Source organism: Sus scrofa, chromosome 9, assembly GCF_054392235.1.
Source record: "Sus scrofa isolate SSC_HxYL_T2T_F1_AM1 chromosome 9, Sscrofa_HxYL_maternal_Yorkshire_Landrace_v2.0, whole genome shotgun sequence".
Lineage (NCBI taxonomy): Eukaryota > Metazoa > Chordata > Mammalia > Artiodactyla > Suidae > Sus > Sus scrofa.
Window position 1 is genome coordinate 46,790,606 of NC_139391.1, and position 18,581 is coordinate 46,809,186.

Here is an 18,581-nt window from a genome sequence, read left to right on the forward strand (position 1 = left end):
CAGACCCTGTTCCTCTGCTCTCGTTTTTTTGGAGAGAAACTCATCTTTGCTTGCCTAGCGGAAGTTTGTGGAAGATCCAGTTCTTCTTCTTCTTCTTCTTCTTTTTTTTTCTTTTGTCTTTTGTCTTTTTAGGGCTGAACCCGTGGCATATGGAGGTTCCCAGGATAGGCATCTAGTCGGAGCTACAGCTGCCAGCCTACACCACAGCCACAGCAACTCGAGATCTGAGCTGAGTCTGTGACCTACACCACAGCTCACAGCAACGCCAGATCCTCAACCCATTGAGTGAAGCCAGGGATCGAACCCGCAACCTCATGGTTCCTCTGATTCCTTTCTGCCGTGCCACGATGGGAACTCCAGAGATCCAGTTAAAAATCCAAAGTCACCTTGTTGGCAGACCCTCATCCCACAGTGGGAGAGCTGCCTGGAGGGAACAGCTCTGTTTACAGTCGCCTTTGGGGGACTGCAGGCTTGCTCATCCGGCAGAGTGGAGTTGGGCAGGAAGAAAAGATGGGAGGGTTTTCCCCCTACTGGAGAACCTGGAGGGGTCAGGGTGTCTGCCTCCACCTCCGGGAGTGTGAAATGGAAGGAGGCTTGAGTGATGTGGCCCTTGGGAGAACGCATGGTGGGGAAAGCCAAGGAGCAGATCTGAAAGCGAGGAGACTTTCTATGTAGGGACTGGCTCACTCAGAATAAAATCAAGCCCCAGTGCCCCAGGGTCAGCAGTGTAGAGGGGAACTTCAATGGGATTTTGAGGTCTCATTGGTCCCCTGGGATTCTGCTCCCCTTGGCGCCATCACTAAAGGGGCTCTGCGGCCACTCTGGGCTGGTTTTGGGGAGGGGGCTGGCCCAGCTTGAACTGGAATGGGACCATGACCTCAATTTCCCTAAACACAGCCAAGTCAAGACTGGGCTATTTAACAAAACATTACTCAAGGGTCAGGGATGACAAAGGCAAAACAAACACAGAAAGTAACATGAAGCCAACCTTATGTCAGCTGGAGGGTCCCCCTGACTTGCCATATGTGACAGGGGTCACCTTTTAACACCTTCTCTGTCCTGGGACACAGCCTTACCTTGGCGGCCTGAAAGGCTAACTTCCTCAGACAACATCGACTAAATGCCTATAAGCGACTCACCCAGATGGCAGCAGGTAGCTTGATTCGTGACCCTCCATCACCTGGACTTTGGGGTGTTCTCTCTGGTGACAGCATGGAGTGAGGGTCTGAGCACAAGGTCCCCATTGTTGCATCTTGGTGGGTTCTTTTTTTTTTTTTTCCCACTCTTTTGACTTATTTCTCAAATTGTTCAGAAACCAGACTATTTATTGGGGCCCCCACGAGATACACCATTGGAATCAAGATCCAAATGTGATGGGGAAAACCCCCAAGCCATCCAAAGGGAGCTTCATTCATTAAATTATTATGTTTCTTGGCAAGTCCTCGATTGAGGCTTCCTTCCTGGGTTGGCCCTCTCCCTAAATCATGGTCAGGAGGTGGGACCTCGGGAGTCTGGCCCTCCCCTAGCGCTGGGGGAGAGCAGAGCTCAGCTCTCAGCAGCTCAGCTGTGGAGCCAGCTCCCTGGGGAATGAAGGAGGTCATGGTCTTGCCCCTTGGGCTTCCTGGAATCCCGGGATCATGGGAGAGAGCTGGGCTGATGGATGATGCCTTCGGGGTCTCCCCTTGGGTTGAGGATCATTGACGTGGCAGTGGTAGCTGGTTGCCTGGTTAGACTTGCCAACTGGTGGCTTGGCCTCTGCTTCTGAGAAGGTCTTCCTCATTTTCTCAAGCTCAGCTCCCACTCCTGGGAAGCATCTCGCCAGCTAGTAGCGATGCAACATTGAGCAGCCCAGACTGGACTCCTCCCTCCTGAAACTTACATCCCACTGCGGGAGGCAGACATCCAAGTGTCACGTAAGTGCCTGAAGATTTACTCTCTGTAGTTCGGTGCTATGTGAGTTCCAAATAATCTAATTGTAAAATAAGAGACCACGACCCTGTGAGGTTAGTGAAAAGCGAATAATCTGGTGGGGCATGTGGATAATGGGGGAGGCTCTGCATAGGTGGGGGTGTGGGGGACAGCGGTAATCGGTACCTTCTATTCAAGATTGCTATGAACCTAAAACTGCTCTAAAAAAAGTCTCTTAAAAAATTCTGCTCTGGAAACAAGTTTGTTCGCATTATCAAGAAAAGGAGAGCTTGGATAGCTATAGTCATTGTCCTAAAACAAGTTCTCTATAAAATAATTGTTAAAAATGTAGTAAATATCAGAGTTCCCTGGTGACTTAGAAGTTAAGGACTTGGCATTGTCCCTGCTGTGGCTTGGGTTTGATTGCTGGCCAGGGAAATTTCACATGCTGCATGTGCAGCCAAAAAAAAAAAAAAAAAAAAAAAAGCAATATCTTTGCTATGCCTATAAAAATTCTGAGCTGTGCCACTGCTTTCAGTGAGACAGTCCAATCCAGAGTTTGCTTGCTTTTTTCATTTTTTTTTTAATTTTTTTGGCTGCATCTGCAGCATGCAGAAGTTCCCGGACCAAGAATCAAACCTGTGCCAAAGCAGTGATGCCAGATCCTGAAACTGCTGAACCACCAGTGAATTCCCAGAGCTTTAGTAGATGTCCTGTATGAAATAATTTTAAAAGCACAAGACCATAGTATAAGAATACTTTCAAATGGATACATTTTTAGTGAGGAGACTTCATTTTTATCTTGCAAGTTGAAATAATGTGCACATCGAATTTAAAAAAGGAATTATTTTTCTGTTACCAAAAGCAAAGATAGTGCACTTACACTATGCACAGCTGAAGGGACACAGACAGGAGAAAGTCCCAAATGGTCACAGGGTTGGGCTTCCTGGACGTGCTATCCCTGCCTTCACTGGACGGCGGATGGGTGGAGGGAGCTGGAAGGCAGGAGGAAACCCCCAAGTGTGTTATGTCTGGTGAGTGTCTTTCGGGATTTTCCTGTGATTCAAGCTCTATGATAAATGCTCCCAGGGTCTGCGACAGTACAGCAGAGGGCCCGGGGCGAAGAGCACCCCCAGGGAAGCCTCACTGAGGACATTTGCAGTGGAGCCTGAAGGAGGTATGGAAGGATTCCAAGGCTGGAATGAAGGACGGGTGGGCTGCAGGGCTATGGGCAGAGGAAGGATGATGATGCTCCTGGCACTCCCGGAGCAGACTGGAGGCAGCCGAAGCAGCGGTCCTGAGACAGGGCATGGGGGAGCCCAGCACCTGCACCAGGCCTGCCTCGGTTCCTTCTCCTCCAAGAAAACAAGGCCTCTGCATCTGGCTACTTCTTTTCAGGAACCACCTGCAGCATTCACCTTCCATCTGCTGTGTCATCTGGATTTTGGCGCATCCCGATCGCGTTCTCCCTCCCCCTCAACCCTAGGAAGTAGGCTCTGTCCTCAGCCCCGTTTTACTTGGAGGAGACTGAGACACAGCTCAAGGTCACACAGAGAGGCAAACCCAAGGTCACGCAGAGGGCAAACCTAGGCATTCTGGCTCAGAGCTGTGCTCCTAAACTGGGCCGCCCTAAACTCCACCTCACGGCTTCTGCCCCCACCGTGAGCCTTGCCTGGGCTGGCCTTGTGGACCTGTCTCCACCGCCCTGACCTGCATGGCCACTTGAGGGGGGAAGAGTTTCTGTAAGTGCCCAGGCCTGGCAGGGGTGGTGCTGGGAGGAACAGGAGGGGAGGCTTAGTGAGCATGGCTGCCCTCCACCCTGCCCTGCACCGCCGGGGCTCCCCAGAGGCCTAAGGAGCCTGTGTGCTGGATGCAGGTGGTGGGGACTTCTCACACCCATGCTGGGTTCTGCTCACCATCACACCATCATCCTCGTAGCTGAGCGCCGGCTCTGTGCCAGCCCTGAGCGAATGCTTTTCATTTCAAGATGACCCTGCGAGCAGGATACAGGTTCCAGTTACGGCTTTTCTGAGTTCGGGTGATGAAGGGTGTTTGTTGCTTGGATACCCAGAGGTTGGGGTTTGGGGTATGAGCTCATCAAGGCAGCTCTAGCAACGGCCTTTCTGCTGTCTCTGCTTCTCTCTGCATCCATTCCCTTCTCTGCCAGCCAGACTGCTTGGCCTACTTAGATTTCTGCTTTGTTCTAAGTCTCGGGGAATGAAGCCCATAGTGGCAGCTCAGCCCTGACATCACATTGGCCTTTTGCTCTCAGCGCTCATGAGCAGCTGCCGTTTCCTGCTGTACCTACTCAAAGTTTGGAGGAAGAGGGAGACCCCGCCCGTGGCATGTGCTCATTCCGAGGCACCATGTGACAGCCCTTGAACTTGGTAGGGGGGCGGGTGGTGAGCAGGAGAAGCAATGGTAATCGTCACTACCATATCATTATTTCCACTTATGGTTAGGATCGAGAGAGGTTAGGTAACCTGCCGAAGATCACACAGCAAGTCAGGGAAAGACCTGAGATGAGGAAGGACTCGGAGCCATCAGGGTCCACAGCCTCTTCCACCAGGTGTTGGGAATCCCTGGGCCTCTCAGCACAGGACACTCCCTCTCGTTTTCTCCACTCTCCCCCTCTGTCCCCTCAGGCCTCTCCCTGCCCCGTGCCTTCTCTCCTTCCTGGAAGGGCAACTCCTCCAAACAGCTGGGCAGAGGACGAGGATGCGGAGGCTTCCCTTAGGCTGGGGAGCACCCAGGGGCACTGTGGGGTAAGGAGGGGGGTGCTGCTGCAGCGGAGAAGGTGCTTCCTGGAAGGGATGATTCTACAGGACTGTGCTGATCTTTGACGGGCTGTCCCCGGCCCTTCAGGTGGTTCTCCCGGACCCCCGGCCTTGCCTCCCTCCCACTGCTCTCAGCCCGCCCCTCTTTCAGCAGGTGGACCCTCAGTTCGAAGCCCCGGGAGGCTGGGCCAGGAAAAGTCGAGACCTTTCAGTGGTGTCAGTTAAGGGGTTAATGCCATTTATTCAACAGGGTTTTTTTTTTTTTTTTTTTAAGTGAGCACCTACTTTGCTGCAGGGTCTTTGCTAAGACATGTCACCATAAACCAGAGAGATGGTGCCAGCCCTCAAGGGTTGTCGTGATCCATTTTACAGCAGTAAAATCATCATAATAGCTACTAAATATGTACTTGATTTTTGTTTGCCAGGCACTGTGCTAAGTTGCTTTATGGGAAATTTCTTTTTGGATTTGCAATATAAATTTATGTAACAGGTACTATTTTTTTTTTTCCTTGAGGGTGCCACGTACAACACAGTAACTATAGTTAATAACACACTTTTGTATATTTGAAAGTGGCTAAGAGAGTACATCTTAAAAGTTCTCGCTACAAGAAAAAAATGTTTTTGGTGTAACTATGCGTGGTAATTGACGTTAACTAGACATATTGCAGTGATCATTTCACAATACACGCAAATATTGACTCATTATGTTCTACCCCTGAGACCAACATAATGTTAGCTGCCTTTTATGGCTCAGTAGCTACCAAAGGAGATTAGCGAGTTTTGGGCATCGAATGTACAGCAGGGTGATTATAGCTAATAGTCTTGTGTTATATACTCGAATGTGGCCAAGAGAGTAGATCTTAAATGTTCTTATCACGGAAAAGACACGGTAATTACGTAACAGGAAGGAGGTGTGTTCGCTAAGGCTACGGTGGCAATTATCTTGTAATATATAAACGTATCAAATCACCGCGGTGTACACGGTAAACTTGCCTAGTGTTCTTTGTCAAGTATATCTCAAGAAATCTGGCAAGAAATGAAAAAAAAAAAAATCACACCCAAACCCAAACAACCCTCCTGCATTTTACAGGTGGGAAAACGGACACTTAGAGAGGTCAGGGGAATTGTTCAGGGCCCCTCAGAGAGTCAGTGAAGGCACCAGGATTTGAAGGCCACCTCTGGAACCCGATGCTGGAGGTGACACCCTCCAGCACAACTGTACCACATCTTTAGAACTGAAGCTGGGGGTGGGTGAGAGGGATGGGGGCCTCTCATAATCTTGGGCGTTCAAAGAAGTCTTCCCAGCTTAACAATCTAAGCTGCAGTTTCTCCTGGAGGAGGAGAGTTAAGCAGGTGAAATGGGTGGGAGGGATTGCATGGTGATGGATGCGGGGAGGGAAGAGTGTTCCAGGCAAGGGGAACAGCATGTGCAAAGACCCAGAGCACCTATGCTGGACCCCACCTGGTTGGTGCCAGGTGAGAACACGGACTGCTTACCCTCTTGGACAACGAGCCTGGACAAGGGTTGGGCAGAGGAAAAGGAAGACTTGCCTGTGTATTCCCAGCATCCAGCCTGGGATCAGGCACATAGCAGGGCTCACAAAAAATTCTGGACCGGGAAAATTGATTTTTTTAATTTTTTGGCCGTGCCCAGGCCATGCAGAAGTTCCTGGGGCAGGGATCAAACTCACACCATAGCAGTGACAATGCCGGATCCTTAACCCGCCACATCTCGGGAGAACTCCATGGACCAGGGAACATTAAGGGGAGGTGCTTGGTGACAGGGAAGAGGGACCAAGCTGGGGAACTGTGCCATCCCCCTAAGAGGCAGCACCTTTGCTCATGCCTTGGCAGGCGATGGGGCCACACTCTGCCCACAGGCCCGAGGGTGCTGCCCTTGCCTGAGTTGGGACGTGATGTTTAGTATCATTCAGCCAGTGGCTCCTAGCCTTTCTGAGGCTACACATGACTTGAAACAGCTTGGGAAAGGCTTTCTGGCAGAGAGGGCACCTGCCGCAGCCACACCATTTGTCCTGGAGGCCCTCTCCCTGGAGGCCAGCCTAGGAGGTTGCCCTGTGTGTCACCCGGACGCCCCTCCTCCCACCCTGCCTGGCCCTTCTCCCTCTGGACTCTCTGAGTCAGGTGGGAGATCTAGCTGGGTTAGGTGACAAAAACTCCCCACCAGTCTCTGCCTCTCCCTCTCTCGTGCCCACAGCTGGGTCTGGACATCCTGCTCCCAGGGGGGCGTCCAGCCACCTCACTTCCTAACTCAGGCGCCTGTATCCTGAACCTGAGGCCTCCGTGGAGCTGGAGGCCTCCAGTCTCCTGGGCCTCCCATCAGCCAGCTTCGCTCTACTCCAGCCCCTCCCTGTTTCATCTGATCCAGCCAGCAGCCTGGGAAGATCCTGAGCATCCAGGAGCTCCTTGGGAATGGCCCCCATTCCCACCCAGGGCTTATCCAGCCCCTCTCTCTTCCCCCTCTTCTGTACTAAGACTGTGTCCCCTTCCAGCCCTCCAGTCAAGCCTGTCCCTCAACTCCTTCCACTAAAGTTTTTTTTTTTTTTTTTTTTTTTTTAATGCTATTAGAACTTCTGTTTCCTCCTCTATCTGCTCCTGTCTCGTTTTCCTTGCTAGTCTGCTGGCTTACATCACGTCTGTCATTCTCTTGCTAACTTGAAACTTTCTTACCACTTGGCCCTTTGGCTGTTCCCGCTGAGCCAAACCCCAGCCCTAGCTGGCCGCAGGGCAGAATCTGCTGACAAAGGGTCTGCTCTTTGTCCCGGGGCGTGTCACTGCCAGAGCTGTTTTCCATTTCCCAGTGATGGAGGGGAGGGAGGCCGCGGTGCTTTGAGGAGGAAGGGGGTGGGGGGAAAGAAACAGAAGTACTCGGCAGTACTGGATGGTACTCCAGCAGGGCCCCTCCCCTCGAGGCCTTGGCTGCCCCTGTGGACACTTTCTCCTGGCCCACTGGGGCCCTGGGGCTTGGCTGCTCTGTGTGGGGCTGGACGCAGGAGAACAGACCTACGTCCCTCGATCCCTGAAGAAAGGTGAACTGAACAGAGGAGGGGATTCTCCCCAAGCAGGGCTGGGCTAGGTGGCTCTGCATCCCGAGCTGCTCTGTCCTGCACCCCCAGATGCTCTGTCTTGTACTGGCCCCAAGAGCTGCTGGAGGGTGACACCTTCAGGCAGCCGGGCCCCTCTGTGTGTCCTCATGATGACTATTTCAAACATCCAGCTCTAGCCCCCTCACCCCGGAGCTCAGGTCAGCAGAGAGCCACCATCTGCTTGCAGTTTCCAGTTCTCAAAATTCCTAGTTCCTGGCCCCTACCCACTTTCCCCGAGAGATCCCTCTGCCCACCTCCACCCACCCCACTTTGTCTGGTGGGCCATGAATTCTGCAGTTCCAATCTCAGGAATGTGGCTCATTGATGGCCACTTTTTTTTTTTTTTTGCTTTTTAGGGCTGCACCTGCAGCATATGGAGGTTCCCAGGCTAGGGGTCTAATCTGAACTACAGCTGCTGGCCTACGCCACAGCCATAGCAACGTGGGATCTGAGCTGTGTCTGCGACCTACACCACAGCTCATGGCAATGTCGGATCCTTAACCCACTGAGCGAGGCCAGGGATCAAACCCGTGTCCTTATGGATACGAGTGGCGTTCGTTTCTGCTGAGCTGCAACCGGAACGCCGACGGCCCCTTTTCTTGCTTGTTACTTTCACCCTGTCTCCTTCTCCTGGTTTCTTCCCACTGGCATTTAAGCATCCACAGACTTCCTCCCTCTTAAAACTACTCTCCGAATCTTTCTCTTCCCATTTTCATGTCACAGACAAACTTCTTGAAAGAGTAGTCCTAAGGGACAGCTCCCTTTCTTCACCTCTCTGTCCTCTGAGACCCACCCTGATCGCGTGCTGCTTCTCTGCTGCTCCATTAAACCAGTCTTGCCGAGATGGCGGATCTTCACGCCGCCGAACTGAGTATACCCTCTCTAGTCCTTTCTACAACGCAGCAGTTCGGTGGTAGCTGACAAGTCCCCTCCTCTTTTCCATCAGAGTCCAGGACAGGGGTTTCTCCTTTGTCAGCCTGGGCGTGTCAGGTGGGCTGTGAACTCTGCAGTTGCTCCAGACGTGGTCCCAGCCTGTGCCCCCGCTCACATAGCTCCCCGTTGTGTCTTTTGCTCTCAGAACTTCGGTGCTTCTCTGTGGAGCGAGTGTCCCAGATCCCCCATATTGCCACCTGCCTGCCGGGCCATCTTACAGGGACCTCATACCCAGTGGGTGCAAAACCAACCCCTCGTGTTCTTTTCCAAACTGTCCTTTCCCAGCCTTCTTTCATCTCAGCAGCCATCTTTCTAGGCATCACCTCTGCTGCCTCCCCTTTGGCTCACCCACCTTCCATCCATCATGGGTCTCGCAGCCCCTGAGCCACTTGTCATTTCCAGCTCACCTTGTCCACCTCCTGCGAGCCTCCTCACCTGGTGCTCTCTCCCCTGGCACTGCCCTGCCTCATCTCGACTTCCCTCATCTGCTTCCTTTTTTCTTTTTGTCTTTTCAGGGCTGCACCCGAGGCATATGGATGTTCTCAGGCTAGGGATCGAACTGGAGCTACAGCCGCCGACCTACACCGCAGCCACAGCAACTTGGGATCCAAGCCACATCTGCAACTTACACTACAACTCATGGCAACGCCGGATACCCGACCCACTGAGAGGCCAGGGATCAAACCCGAATCCTCATGAATACTAGTCTGGTTCGTTACCACTGAGCCATAACAGTAGCTCCCCCCATCTCCTTCTGATCACAGCTCTCCCTGCTGAAAACCCAGCCTCCCATTGCTGTCAGGGAAAAATGCAAACGGCCAGACCCACCCTCTCCAGATGCTGTCACTCCAGCCTCTCCTGCTTCCTGTAGGTCCCTGGACTCAGCCACCTGCCTGGAACATTCCATCCGCCCTGGCTGCCGTCCTCTACCACCTCAGCCAGGACCTGGTCAGTGAGCCCCCTGCACCCTGGGCAGACACAGAGGAAGCAAGAGGCCAGAGCCTGGGGCGGCCCTTGGCGGGCTCCTCACCTGACCAAGGTGGGGGGTGGGGTGGGACATACCAGAGACCCACGAGTGAGGGTGTGTCACACGCTCAAGCCTTTACAGGAGGCCTTCCCCATGGGGACACCGGGTCAGGGCAATCGCGATTCATCACCCAACGTCATTGTCATCATTGTCGTCATCCTCATTAGTGGGTGATCACAGCTACTGTTCGCTGAACACCAGCTATGGGCCCGGCCCCACCTGCACATGCTTTAGACACATTCCTCATGAGGCCGCACCCCGCCTGCACTCAGCAAGAGAAATGACATCGCTTCTTGGGCATCCAGGGAAGTTGTTTCAAGAGCTTGAGAGGAATTCAGCTCACTGGGAGGAAGAAGTGACGAAGTGTCAGCTCTGTCCCGAGCGGGGCTGGGCTACCCCAGGAGGGGCTGGGCTACCCCAGGAGGCACGCAAAGGGCAGAATTCATTCAACCAGCATTTACTCAGCTTGCACCTCGTATAGGCGCACAGAGGCCGGGGTCCAGCCGTGACCAAGACAGATGCGGTCTGCTCCCCTCGGAATGCACCCTCTTCTGCATGGTGGGCACGGAGACCGAAGTCAGTGTTGAGAGCATGTTGCCATCCTGACGGAGGCTAAGGAGGGGGTCAGAGGGTGTTTCAAGCTGTGGGGGCTTCAGGACAGGACAGGAAGGAAGAGAAGGCCTTCTCCGAGGGAGGAGCCTGCCTGGCGGGAGAGAGTGAGAGGTGGTGATGGGCAGGTCTGACATCGCTGAGGCTGGAGAGGGCGGCTGGTTATCAGGGTTGCACTGACTGTGGCGAGGACTTTGAACTTTGCCCTGAGAACAATACAAAGCCCTGGAGGGGTTTAGGCGGGGGGATGACATGAGTCTGTTTATGTTTTCAAAAGACTGTCCTGGGAGTTCCCATTGTTTCTCAGTGGTAACAAACCCGACGAGCATTCGTAAAGATGCAGGTTCTATCCTTGGCTTCGCTCGGTGGGTTAAGGATCCAGTGTTGCTGTGAGCTGTGATGTAGGTCGCAGACATGGCTCAGATCCTGCATCACTGTGGCTGGGGTATAGGACGGCAGCTGTAGGCAGCTGTAGCTCTGATTTGAACCCTAGCCTGGGAACTTCCATATGCTATAGGTATGGCTCAAAAAAGCAAAAAAAGGAGTTCCTGTCATAGCTCAGTGGTTAATGAATCTGACTAAGACTTGAGGTTGCGGGTTTGATCCCTGGCCTCGGTCAGTGGGTTAAGGATCCGGTGTTGCCGTGAGCTATGGTGTAGGTCACAGACGCGGCTCGGATCCCATGTTGCTGTGGCTCTGGTGTAGGCCGACGGCTACAGCTCTGGTTAAACCCCTAGCCTGGGAATCTCCAATATGCCTTGGGAGTGGCCCTAGAAAAGGCAAAAAGACCAAAAAAAAAAAGCAAAGCAAAGCAACGAGACTGCTCTGGCTGTGGTGTTGAGGGTGTGGGTAGCAACAGAGAGCAGCTTGGAACCGGTCACAGGATGGATGTGAAGGATGATGGTCCAGGGAGGGGGGCAGGGCGGAGAGCCTGGATTTGAGTGTGGGGCAGCGTCCACTGGAAGCTGACGGGTCTGGGTGTGGTCCAGACTGGCTGAGGGGTGCTGGGTGCCCAGGTCACCCACCACCTGAAGATCAGGGGTTAGCGCTGGGCACATAGAATGTTAGGTCCCTGAAGACATCCAGGAAGAGATCAGGAGAAGGCAGGTGGCTAGACTGGTTTGGAACTTGGGAGACATATCTAGGCAAAAGACTTAATTTGAGAACTAAGTCTAGGTAATGGGAAGGAATGTGACCACTTAGGAAATATGCACAAAGGAGAAAAGGCCTGAGACGGAGCTTTGAGAAATATCCACACCTGCATGATAGTCATTGGAAGAGGACTTTGAGTTTTCTCGTCTGTAAAATGGATATGATGATGCGAGTTGCTGTAGGATAAGGTGAGATGATTACATAAAGTGTTTGACCTGGTGTCGGTGCTCTTTGATGGATCTTGGGTGGGTAGCACGTTTCTATAGTGGCCTTCCTCCTGGCTTACATAGGTTTATTAACGACCCTTCAAAAGATGTGACCAGAGGCCTGGACTTTATTGCTGCTGTCCGCCGTCCTCCACCAGACAACTGGTTCTGTTAATACAACCCAAGGTTGCACTTGTTTTTGGTTTTTTTCTTGCTTAGGGCTGCTTCTGCAGCATATGGAGGTTCCCAGGCTAGGGGTCGAATTGGAGCTGTATCAGGCCTACACCACAGCCACAGCAATATGGGATCTGAGCCACATCTGCCCCCAGCTCATGGCAACACCGTATGCCACTGAATGAGGCCAGGGATTGAAGCCGTGTCCTCATGGATACTGGTCATGTTGGTATCCTGCTGAGCCACAACGGGAACTCCCCCAAAGTTGCACTTGTGATTTTTGTTCTGCAGTCTGGTGTTAAGCGTGGATACAAGACCATTGTCTCTTCGTGAGTGATGCTTTGAAACCAAGAGCCTGGAAGGTCAGATGTAAAGGAGGGGACCAAGTCCTGTGGCAGGAGCCAAGGGCAGTCTTCAGACCCAGCAGACCAAGCATCTGTTTGCGTCCTTTCCAGAAAGAACAGGGAAATTAGCCAGCATCCCCCCTGTCCTCAGGCATGTTGTGCTTCGAAGGCAGGGGTCAGGAAATGGAGAATGAGAAGGTGACGGGGAATGTGGAGGGCAGGGTCAGGATTGAGGAGATGCTGAGATGAGGAGGGGTCTCCAGCCTAGAGTGTGGATGCTCTGGGTTCCCCCGTCCAAGTTTCTTACACCTTCCAGTGAGCAGACAGCAGCTGCTTCTGATGGATGGAGTCTGCTTTTGTTTTCGGGGAGCTGGCTGCCGGGCTGGCTGGTGGGCAGTGGCTGGAGCAACATCGCCCCCTCACGGCCTTCTCTTGCAAGTGCAGTCAAGGCACCCCACCCGATTTCTTCCCAGATCCATAGGCTGTCTCTGGATCAGCCGATCAGCTGATTTTATAGTCCTTGGCAGCCTGTCCTGTGTACCTAGGAGTGTCCCTTTGCTTTTGGCTTCTGTTAGCTGTCACTGCCTGGTGTATCTCTGTCCTGCTTCCTTGGGCGGTCTGTGATCAGCATGTCTCTTTCCATCAGTCTCCACCTAGGTCTCTATTTCTGTATCTTCTTCTGTCTCTGCCTTGCTTCCTGCCCCCATCCTCTGTCTCTGTGTCCTGGAGCTGAGGTCATGGCTGCCTTCCCCCCAGAGCTGGAGTGATTCTTGGTCTTTTTAGCTTTTTCCTCGATGAGTCAGGAACTCCTGGAGGGCTGAGGGCTGAGGCTCCACCCAGCAGTGGCCTCAGAGAGGATGCAGGAGTTTGAAGGAGCCTCGGGCTGGGCTGGGGACTGTGACAAGAGATTTTTTCCAAAATACGCTCATGGGGCCAGCGGGAGGCTGGGCGCATTCCTGTGGATGTCTAGGAAGCAGAACGAGCGAGCGGCTGGCCACCAGTATGGAGCGGGGCTCTTTTGGCTGCTGCCTGTGCCCAGAGCCTATCCACTCTCTTCAATCCTCATTTTCTGTTGCCTCAGGGCCTTTGCACAAACTGTTTCTCCTTGAAATCATCTCTCCCCCAAGGCCTTAGAAACCGACTCCTTCAGGGAGTCCTCCCGGATTCAGTGTCTGAGTTGGGGGCCCTCCTCTGTGCCAGGGCAGTGTCTTCTCCTTGGTTTAACATTACCTGCTGGCAGTTCCATCTCCCTGACTTGTGTGGCTGTTCTGGAGAGGGGTCGGGGTGGGAGGCAGGGAAGCAGCAAGCCCCGGGGACCAGAGGAGGGCGGACGTGGACAACCCACGTGGTAACACCTCCCCACCCCTCCTTGTTCTGCTTGTCATGTTCTTTCTTCCCCCAGGTTTTTCAGGGTCTTTGTGCCAGAGGCCATCTCCTGTCTGGCCTCTGGCCCAGGAACAGGCCCTGAAGAGTCAGCGGGGAAGGGCTGCCTGTCTGCCAAGTCCTCTGAGTTGGCAGCACAGGGGTGGGGGCTCCCTGTGGGCAGCCCAGGGGTGGGGGGCCGGGGCACTTGTAGCCTGAGTCCTCTCTGGGGGAGTGGCCATGTCTCAGCATGGTTGTGCGGCATGGGGCCGGCAGGACGGACAGCCTTCCCGCAGTCTCACATTTGTCGTATATTTGCGGCAGCCTGGAGCTGTCCCCAGGGCCTCCCTGGTGCCTTGCAAGAGGTCGGGGCCTGGCGCTCCCAAATATATCCCAGGGGAGGGAAAGGAAACACTCGGAGGGTGACCCCTGGTGCCTGAGGGCGAGGGGCCCACCCCCCTTTGTTTATTTATTAGTGGGTCACTTGGACCTTCTTTGAAAGCCGAGGCCTGCCACTGGAGGCCGCATGACCCCCGATGGCGCTGGGGGCTGGGGGCTCTGTTGAGAAGTGATGAGGCTGTGTGGGTGGTGGGAGGATGTGCCGGGTGAGGGAGGGCTCAGGAGCTGATGGTGAATCCACTGGCGGAATCTCGTAGCCCAGGACCCCTTGCATCTCAGACCTGAGGCCACTTACTGCTTTGGAACTGAGGGTTGGCTCCAGAGCTGAGGCTGGAAGCCCAGGGTGGGGCAGGACAGGGCTGGGTATTGTACCTGGGTCCCAGCTCAGGATCCCGGCTCACTTAGAAGTGATGCAAGAGAAGAGGCATGGACTTTGGACCCAGGAGTTGAGTTCAGGTCCCAGCTGGTGACCCAGGCCACGTCACTGGCCTCTCTGGGCCCCAGGCCCCTCATCTGTGAGGAATGGGGAGGTCGATACCTGCGGGACACTGTGAATGGGTGTGTGAAAGTGCTGAGGGGTCCCCTCCCTCCTCCTTCCATTGGCTCTCTGTCCCCCAGGTTGTCCAGGCACTTTCCAGCTGGGAGGACAAGTGCTGTGGGAGGGCTCCCCCAGCTGCCACAGCCCACGGGGACCAGGAGACACTGCTGAGCCCCACCCCATCCCCCGTGTCTGTGAGTCACAGGCAGGCTCACCTGGCTGGTGCCACATGCAGCCACCATGTGCCTCCCATAAGGTGTGTGCCCTCCTCCACTGTGCAGCCACCTGGATGCCAAGACTCTTTTTGTGGACAGGAGAAGCCCATGAAGCTGGGAAGGGTGTCCCCTGCTGAGCCCATGGAACAGGGTGCAGGCTGTTTTCGCCCAGAGCCATGTTGGTGGACTATGTCAGGTGAAATGTCTACACCTGTGGCTGGGTGAGCCTTGCAGTCTTAGCTCCTCAAGGCCCAGGAGCAAAGATATCTTGGAAGCTCTCTTATCTTCCTGCTCTGGCCCTTGCAGTCCACCACCCCGTCTCCCCACCGGGGTCAGTGCTGCCTCCTCTCTCTCTTCCCTCCTTCCTTCCTCTTTTTTGGGCCACACTTGCAGCATATGGAAGTTCCCAGGCTCTAGGGGTTCAATTGCAACTGTAGCTGCTGGCTTACATCACAGCCACAGCAACGTGGGATCCGAGCTGTGTCTGTGACCTACACCACAGCTCACGGCAATGCTGGATCCTTAACCCACTGGGGGAGGCCAGGGATTGAACGGACATCCTCATGGATCCTAGTCGGGCTTGTTACCGCTGCGCCACAGCAGGAGCTTCCTCCCCCCCATTAAAGTTTTATTGACGTATAACTGATTTACAATGTTGCGATAATTTCTGCTGTACAACAGAGTGATTCAGTTAGACACATACACATAACCATTCTTTTCCAGGTTCTTTTCCCATATAGGTTATCACAAAATACTGGGTATAGTTCCCTATAGTTCCCTGTGCCACACAGCAGGTCCCTGTTTACCATCCTTCCCATACACAATAGTGTGCATGTGCCAATCCCAAACCCCCAATTCATCCGCCCCCCTCACCTGTCCTCTTTGGTAACCATAAATTTGTTTTCTTAAATTATCTGTGAGTTTGCTTCTATTCTGTAAATAAGTTCATTGGCATCTTTTTAAAAATAAAGATTCTACACATAAGTGATATCATATGATGTTTGTCTTTGTCTGACTTATTTCACTCAGTATGATAATCTCTAAGTCCATCTGTATTACTGCAAATAGCATTATGTCATTCTTTTTATGGCCGAGTAATATTCCGCCGTATATATGTACCACATCTTCCTTATCCATTTGTCTGTTGATGGACATTTAGGCTGATTCCATGTCTTGGCTATTGTAAATAGTGCTTTAATGAACACTGGGTGTATATATACTTTCAAATTATGACTTTTTTCTGGACATATGCCCAGGAGTGGGATTGCTGGATCATCTGGTAGTTCTGTTTTCAGTTTTTTAAGGAACTGCCATGCTATTTTCCATAGTGGTTGTATCAATTTACATTCCTACCAGCAGTGCAGGAGGGGTCCCTTTTCTCCACACCCTCTCCAGCATTTGTTATTTGTGGACTTATTAATGATGGCCATTCTGACTGGCATGAGGAGGCACCTCATAGTGGTTTTGATTTGCATTTCTCTAATAATTAGCAATGTTGAGCATCTTTTCATGTGTTTTTCAGCCATCTGTTTATCTTCTTCGGAGAAATGTCTATTCAGGTCTTCTGCCCCCCCCTTTCCTTTTTAGGGCTGCACCCTCGACATATGGGAATTCCCAGGCTAGGGGTCAAATCGGAGCTACAGCTGCTGGCCTACACCACAGCCACAGACAGGAACTCGGGATCCGAGCCACAGCTGCGAATTGCTCATTTTTTGATAGAGTTGTTTGTTTTTTTGATATTGAGCTGCATGTGGTTTTTTTTATATTTTGGAGATTAATCCCTTGTTCATTGCTTCATTTGCAAATATTTTCTCCCATTCTGTGGGTTGTCTTTTCATTGTTTTTGTGGTTTCCTTTGCTGTGCAAAAGCTTTTAAGTTTAATTAGGTCCCAGTCATTTACTTTTGTTTTTATTTTCATGGCTCTAGGAGGTGGATCCGAAAAGATATTGCTGTGATTTATGTCAAAGAGTGTTCTGCCTAGGTTTCCCTCTAGGAGTTTTATAGTATCGGGTCTTACATTTAGGTGTTTAATCCATTTTGAGTATATTTTCGTGTATGGAGTTAGAGAGTGTTCTAATTTCATTCTTTTACATGTAGCTGTCCAGTTTTTCCAGCACCACTTATGAAGAGATTAATCACAAGTACTGAAACTGAAGCTGTGTTTAAAAATTTTCAGAAAACAGAGTTCCTGTCGTGGTGCTCTGGAACCATGAGGTTTTATGTTCGATCCCTGGCCTCACTCAGTGGGTTAAGGATCCACCATGGCCGTGAGCTGTTTTTTTTCTGTAGGTTGCAGACATGGCTTGGATCTGGCTTTGCTGTGGCTCTGGTGTAGGCCGATGGCTACAGCTCCCATTAGACTCCTAGCCTGGGAACCTCCATAGTCCGAAGGTGTGGCCCTAAAAAGACAAAAGACAGAGCAAACAAACAAACAAAAAACCCCAAAATTTCAGAAAACAAAAGTCCAGGAGTGAATGGCCTCACTGGTGAAGTCTATCAAGTATTCAGAAGAGAGTTAACACCTATCTTTCTGAAACTATTCCAAAAAGTTGCAGAGGAAGGAACACCCCCGAATTCATTCTGGGAGGCCACCAGCACCCAACGCCTCCCTCACGTGGGCCCCAGCGCCGCCCTGCATCCCTACTCAGTGTCCAGAGTCCAGGCATTTCCTCTCATCTTTCTTTGCTCTGCCTGAAAACCCCCAACTTTGCTCTCAGCGGACAGCCTCACCTCCCGTCTCAGTGAGAAGGACAAGCCACCAGGGGAGAGCGTCCATGGTTGCCCGCCACCGCGCCCACTTGCCCATCTGCATCAGTGCCCGAGTCCTCTGCCTCCTCACTGGGGCCAAGGCAGCCCCTCTACTCGGCACATCCAGATCTTTTAAAACAAGCTGTTATTGAGAAAAAATTCACAAAGCACAATGTTTACCCTTTAAAATGTGCTATTCAGTGTTGGTTTGTTTTTTTAGCAAAGCCACAGAGTTGTGTAACCATCACCACTACCTAGTTCCAGAAGATTCTCATCTCCCCTCAATGAAACCCCATGCCTGTTAGCAGTCGCTCCTCATTCTCCCCCCTCCCCCCAGTGCCTCGTAACTGCTCATTTACTTGATGGAAAAGTCTAGCATCTGTGAATTCACCTACTCTGGACATTTCATAGAATACATAGAACCATACAATCTGTGGCTTTTGATGTCTGGCTCTTTTCACTTAGCACTATGTTTTCAGGGTTTGTCCATATTGCAGCATGTGTCAGTACTTCATTTCTTTTATGGATCAGTAATATTCCACTATATGGAGTTCCCATAGTGGCTCAGAGGAAGTGAATCAGACTAACATCCAAGAGGATGCAGGTTCGATCCCTGGCTTCGATAAGTGGGTTAAGGATCTGGCTTTGCCGTGATCTGCGGTGTAGGTTGCAGACGCAGCTCAGATCTCCCGTTGATGTGGCTGTGGTGTAGGCCAATGGGTACCGCTCTGATTCAACCCCTAGCCTGGGAACCTCCATATGGCTCCGGTGTGGCCCTAAAAAGACAATAATAATAATAATAATAATAATATTCCACTGTATGGATATATCACTTTGTGCTTATCGGCTCATCAGCTGATGGACATTTGGGTTTCTAGTTTTGGGCTATTTTGAACAATGTTGCTATGAACATTCGTGTATACATTTTTGTGTGGCCATATGTCTTTATTTCTCTTGGGTACACCTAGAAGTGGAATTGCTGGGTCATCTGATACCTCCATGTTTAAGTTAAAACTGTTTTTTATTGCGATATAATGGACATAGAACATTATGTTAGTTTCAGGTGTACAACATAAGGATTCAT